The sequence below is a fragment of the Schistocerca gregaria genome, chromosome 1, assembly GCF_023897955.1.
Source record: "Schistocerca gregaria isolate iqSchGreg1 chromosome 1, iqSchGreg1.2, whole genome shotgun sequence".
NCBI lineage: Eukaryota > Metazoa > Arthropoda > Insecta > Orthoptera > Acrididae > Schistocerca > Schistocerca gregaria.
The window spans coordinates 948,403,245-948,410,391 of NC_064920.1; positions in this window are offsets into that span (position 1 = coordinate 948,403,245).

The following is a 7,147-nucleotide window of genomic DNA, read 5'->3' on the forward strand; positions in this document are numbered from 1 at the left end:
GATGGGGCACCAGCTTTCCAGTCCACAGTGGGTCACTGGTGTAACCCTCTGAAGCTGGTGCGGGGTCTGTAGCCAGCCAGTAACTGTTTAGTGATGGAAAACAGTTACAACTAAAGTAACAACAGAAAGGAATTTTGTTAACGCTGATAGTGGAAGCTTTGCTTAAGTTGATACGTTTACGCTCCACGTATTAGAGTGGGTATATGTGCAATGACATTCTTTTCCCTGCTCCTTGCAACATCATTAAACTATCAAATCTGCAGCCATTCTGCAGATTCAGCTGCCAGATCGCGGGCACTTGTTGTCGCCGTGATCTTAGCCACGCCGGCAAGGAAGCACGCCACTGGGCCACCTTGTGGCTTCCCAGCAAGCGGAGCTGAGGCAACAAGGACATAGGCCGCTGAGTCGGCTGCCAGCACATCCTGACACCGATGCAACTCCGCGGCCGTACAAGGTCGACACACAGCAGTGTGTGCACAGATCGCTGAGGCAGCCATTCTGCACCATTCTGCCATTCTGCGGACAGCAAAGTGTTGTCCTCAGCATTGCGGGACCCAGTGACACAGACCAAGGGGAATGCGGCACTGTAGTTGGAAACAATAAATCACTTGGAAAGTCGCACGGGTCTTAATACGGTGCCTTCTACCTCTTCCCACTATGTTTGGTGTTGCTGTTACATTCAGCATCGGAAGTTCCTACTACAGAAGACTGTTTGAAGAAAGATGACCCTATGTTTATACTACTTGTAGATTTAAAGAAGTTTTTAACAGTGCTGAGTGGAAAATGTTGTTGTTGTCTTCAGTCTTGAGACTGGTTTGATGCAGTTCTCCATGCTACCCTATCCTGTGCAAGCTTCTTCATCTCCCAGTATCTACTGCAGCCTACATCCTTCTGAATCTGCTAAGTGTATTCATCTCTTGGTATCCCTCTACGAGTTTTACCCTCCACGTTGCCCTCCAGTACTAAATTGGTGATCCCTTGATGCCTCAGAACATGTCCTACCAACCGATCCATTTTTCTAGTCAAGTTGTGCCACACACTCCTCTTCTCCCCAATTCTATTCAATACCTCATCATTAGTTATGTGATCTACCCATCTAATCTTCAACATTCTTCTGTAGCACCAAATTTCAAAAGCTTCTATTCTATTCTTGTCTAAACTATTTATCGTCCATGTTTCACTTCCATACATGGCTACACTCCATACATATACTTTCAGAAACGACTTCCTGACACTAATTAATACTCGATGTTAACAAATTTCTCTTCTTCAGAAATGCTTTCCTTGCCATTGCGAGTCTACATTTTATATCCTCTCTACTTCGATCATCATCAGTTATTTTGCTCCCCAATTACCAAAACTCCTTTACTACTTTAAGTGTCTCATTTCCTAATCTAATTCCCTCAGCATCACCGACTTAATTCAACTAAATTCCATTATCTTCGTCTTGCTTTTGTTGATGTTCATCTTATACCCCTTTCAAGACACTGTCCATTCCGTTCAACTGCTCTTCGAAGTCCTTTGCTGTCTCTGACAGAATTACAATGTCATCAGCGAACCTCAAAGTTTTTATTTCTTCTCCATGGGTTTTAATACCTACTCCGAACTTTTCTTTTGTTTCCTTTACTGCTTGCTTAATATACAGATTGTATTGCATCGGGGAGAGGCTACAACCCTGTCTCACTCCCTTCCCAACCATTGCTTCCCTTTCATGTCCCTCGACTCTTATAACTGTCATCTGATTTCTGTACAAATTGTAAATAGCCATTCGCTCCCTGTATTTTATCCCTGCTGCCTTCAGAATTTGAAAGAGAGTATTCCAGTCAACGTTGTCAAAAGCTTTCTCTAAGTCTACAAATGCTAGAAACGTAGGTTTACCTTTCCTTAATCTTTGTTCTAAACTAAGTCGTAGGGTCAGTATTGCCTTGTGTGTTCCAACATTTCTAGGGAATCCAAACTGATCTTCCCTGTGGTCGGCTTCTACCAGTTTTTCCATTCGTCTGTAAAGAATTCACGTTAGTATTTTGCAGCTTTGACTTATTAAGCTGATGGTTCAGTAATTTTCACATCTGTAATTACCTGCTTACTTTGGGATTGGAATTACTATATTCTTCTTGAAGTCTGAGGGAATTTCGCCTGTCTCATACTTGCTCACCAGATGTTAGAGTTTTGTCAGGACTGGCTCTCCTAAGGCTGTCAGTAGTTCTAATGGAATGTTGTATATTCCTGGGGCCTTGTTTCGACTTAGGTCTTTCAGTGCTCTGTCAAACTCTTCATGCAGTATCATATCTCCCATTTCATCTTCATCTACCTCCTCTTCCATTTCCATAATATTGTCCTCAAGAACATCGCTATGTATAGACCCTCTATATACTCCTTCCAACTTTCTGCTTTCCCTTCTTTGCCCAGAACTGGGTTTCCATCTGAGCTCTTGATATTCATTCAAGTGGTTCTCTTTTCTCCAAAGGTCTCTTTAATTTTCCTGTAGGCAGTATCTATCTTACCCCTAGTGAGGTAAGCCTCTACATCCTTACATTTGTTCTCTAGCCATCCCTGCTTAGCCATTTTGCACTTCCTGTCGATCTCTTTTTTGAGATGTTTGTATTCCTTTTTGCTTGCTTCACTTAACTGCATTTTTGTATTTTCTCCTTTCATTAATTAATTTCAGGATCTCTTCTGTTACCCAATGATTTCTACTAGCTCTCGTCTTTTTACTTACTTGATCCTCTGCTGCCTTCACTATTTCATACCTCAAAGCTACTCATTCTTCTTCTACTGTATTTCTTTCCCCCATTCGTGTCAATTGTTCCCTTATGCTCTCCCTGAAACTCTATACAACCCCTGGTTCTTTCAGTTTATCCAGGTCCCATCTCCTTAAATTCCCACCTTTTTGCAGTTTCTTCAGTTTTAATCTACAGTTCATAACCAGTAGATTGTGGTCAGAGTCCACATCTGCCTCTGGAAATGTCTAATTTAAAATCTAGTTCCTAAATCTGTCTTACTATTATATAATCTATCTGAAACCTTTCAGTATCTCCAGTATTCTTCCATGTATACAACCTACTTTCATGATTCTTGAACCAAGTGTTAGCTATTGTTAAGTTATGCTCTGTGCAAAATTCTAGCAGGCAGTTTCCTCTTCCATTTCTTACCCCCAATCCATATTCACCTACTACGTTTCCTTCTCTTCCTTTTCGTACTGTTGAATTCCAGTCACCCATGACTATTAAATTTTCGTCTCCCTTCACCACCTGAATAATTTCTTTTATCTCATCATACATTTCATCATCATCTGCAGAGCTACCGTAGTTGGCATATAAACTTGTACTAGTTTAGTAGGTTTGGGTTTTGTGTCTATCTTGGCCACAATAATGCGTTTACTATGCCATTTGTAGTAGCTTACTTGCAATCCTATTTTTTATTCAGTATTAAACCTACTTCTGAATTACCCCTATTTGATTTTGTATTTGTAACCCTGTGTTCACCTGACAAAAGTCTTGTTCTTCCTGCCACTGAACTTCACTAATTCCCACTATATCTAACTTTAACCTATCCATTTCCCTTTTTAAAGTTTCTAACCTACCTGCCCGATTAAGGGATCTGACATTCCATGCTCCGACCTAGGACACCAGTTTTTTTTTTCTCCTGATAATGACATCCTCTTGAGACCCGAATGGGGGACTCTTTTACCTTCGAAATATTTTACCCAAGAGGACGCCATCATCTTTTAATCATACTGTAAAACTGCATGCCCTCGGGTAAAATTACGGCTGTAGTTTACCCTTGCTTTCAGCTTGTTCGCAGTACCACAACAGCAAGGCAGCTTTGGTTAGTGTTACAGGGCCAGATCAGTCAATCATCCAGACTGTTGCCCCTGCAACTACTGAAAACGCTGCTGCCCCTCTTCAGGAACCACACGTTTGTCTGGCCTCTCAACAGATACCCCTCCGTTGTGGTTGCACCTATGGTATGGCTATCTGTATCGTTGAGGCACGCAAGCCTCCCCACCAACGGCAAGGTCCATGGTTCATGAGTGGAAAATACTCTGAAATATAGCGAATGAAAGTGCAAGCAGTAGCGGAGAAAGGAGACAGGCAAAGTTGTAGCCAGTCTCCACTGATTTTCAGTAAGTACACCTACATCTACATCTACACAGACACTCTGCAAGCCACCGTATGGTGTGTGGCAGAGGGTACACTGTACTATGACTAGTTGCATTTTGCTTACATGCTATGTATGTTGGTGGCAGTAGAGTAGTTCAGCACTCAGCTTCAAATGCCGGTTCTATAAATTTTCACAACACTGTTTCTTGAAAAGAAAGTTGCCTTCCCTCCATGGATTCCCATTCGACTTCCCGAAGCATCTCTGTAACACTTACATGTTGTTTGAACCTACTGGTGACAAATCTAGGAAAAAAAATGGATCACCTTCAAAGTATTCTTCATTGATCACAACACACTTCTTCAGATGATCCCTCCATTGTTCAAAACAGTTTTTAAGTTCACTTATTGGACTGTTGCTTATGCCTTCCGGTGATTTTGTTTTACCTTCTTCACAATGGCATAACAATTTCCTTTTATCCTTTCATGTCCCTTTTGAGTCTGGCAGCAGGGGGGGGGGGGGGGATGGCTAGATTCAGTGAGTTGGGAGGGGACAGGTGGACGATCGGTGTCATGCCTTTTTTATTTTTTATCAAAAGCTGCTTTATGGAGAGGGCAGTGTGGGCCGGCACATTCTCATGATAGAAGAACCAGTTTTATGTGGGCCAAAGATCAGCCCTTTTCTTTTGGACACTCTCCGTCAGTCTTTTCAAAACCTTTAAGTTGAGCTCCTGATTGGCAGTTTGACCCAGCGGAATGAACTCTGCATGCACAACACCTTTGCAATTGAAGAGAACAAATTACTATTGTTTTGATGTTTGACTTCACTTGGCAAGCTTTTTTGGGATGAGGAGAGCCGCTTGTCTTCCACTGGATTGATTGCTGCTTTAATTCAGGGTTGTGTCCAGAGCACCATGGTTCATCACCACTTATAACCTATGAAAAAAATTCAAGGTCTTCTTTGAGCAGTGTTGGAAGCTCAAAATAGGCTTGAAGTCAACACTCCCATTGCTTGTCTGCGAGAAGGTGAGGGACAAATTTGGCTGCAACCCTTCTCGTGTGCAAATCTTTGGATAAAAATCCTCTGTATTGAACCCTACAATATCACTCAGTGTTGGTGAAAGGTTCTGTGACGGTATTCATCAATGAGGCCATTGATTTTGTCAACGTTCTTGTCACATGAAAGATGTCCAGAATGGGGTTGGTCTTCAACTGATATTTCTCCATTTTAAAAATGTGAAAAACACTCACAGACTCTGGTTTTACTTAGGGCAGCATCCCCATAAGCAGTCTTAAGCATTACAGCAGTTTCCACGGCCGATTTGCCCAACAGGAAACAAAATTTCACAGTTGCGCGTTGCTCTCAACAATCTGCCGTCACATTTCCACAAAAAAACACAAAACAAACCACTTATGGGCAAACCGATGCACTCACAGCGACACAACTTCCACACTGACTCAGATGGCGTGACTGTAACGGACACCTGGCACACTCTCCCTCCCCACAACAGCCCAATTCCTGTTACTTTTGGGTCTCCCCTCACAAGCAGTCTCCTTTATACTATCTCCTAAAATTCTCCCACTGAACTGAAGTTGACCATTTGCCTACCCTACCACAGTTCTTACATGCTTGTTCCATCTCTTTTTGCTTTGCAAAGTTATGCCCAGATATTTAAATGACTTGACTGTGTCAAACGTACACTAATAATACTTATCCAAACACTACGGGTTTATTCCTCCTCCTCATCTGCATTAACTTACGTTTTTCCACATTTTGGGCTAGCTGCAGTTCATCACACCAACTGGAAATTTTGTCCAAGTTGGTCTTGTATCTTCCTACAGTCATTCAACTTCGACACCTTACCATACACCACGGCATCATCAGCAAACAACCGCAGATTGCTACCCACCCTGTTCGCCAAATCATTTATGTATGTAGAGAACAACAGCCAGTCCTATCACACTTCCCTGGGGCACTCCTGACGATACTCTTGTCTCCTATGAACACGCGCTGTTGAGGGCAACATGCTGCGTTCTATTACTTAAGAAGACTTTGAGTCACTAACATATCTGTGAACTTACTCCATAGGCTTGTACCTTCATTAACAGCCTGCAAATGGGGCACCTTGTCAGATACTTTCTGGAAATCTAGAAATATGGAATCTGCCTGTAGCCCTTCATCCGTAGTTTGCAGGATATCATGTGAGGAAAGTGCAAGCTGAGTTTCACGTGAGCAATGCCTTCTAAAACCATGCTGATTTGAGGATCTAAGCTTCTCAGTCTTAAGAAATTTTATTATATTCAAATTGGCAATATGTTCAAGGATTCTGCAGCAAACAGAAGTCAGGGATATTTGTCTGTGATTCTATGGGTCCATTCTTTTACCCTTCTTATATACTGGAGTCACCTCCACCTTTTTCCCGTCGCTTGGGACTTTGTGCTGAGCGAGATATTTGCAGTAAATGCAAGCTAGGTAAGGGACCAACTGGGATCAATCAGTAATGGAAATAAAGGAGAAATTTGGTGAGGGAATTAAAATTTCAGGGAGAAGATATTAATAATAACAATAAGAGAGAGAGAGAGAGAGAGAGAGAGAGAGAGAGAGGAGGAGGGGCGGGGGGGGGGGGGGGGGGGGAGGGAGGCAGGCTTCATGATGGTATTATAACTGTGGAAAAGGCGCAAAGTACTTTTAATCTGTTGACTGGAGTTGATAGTGCCTTGAAAGGAGGTTGAAAGATGGACATTAACAAAAGTAAATGAATTTTCATTATTTGAACAGCAAAATGACAGCTGAAGGAATCTAAGAGAATATAAAATGCAGACTGATAACAGGAAGAGAAGAATTTCTAAAAAAAGAGAAGATAGTTTATATCAAATATATATTTAAATGTTAGGAAGTATTTTCCTAAGTGTAGCCTCTACGGATGTGAAATATGGACAAGAAGAAGAGAATAGATATTTCTGAAACGCATTAGTAAAGAGGAATGCTTAATTAATGACGAGGTACTGAAGTGATATCAGGACAAAAGTAATTTATGGCATGTGAA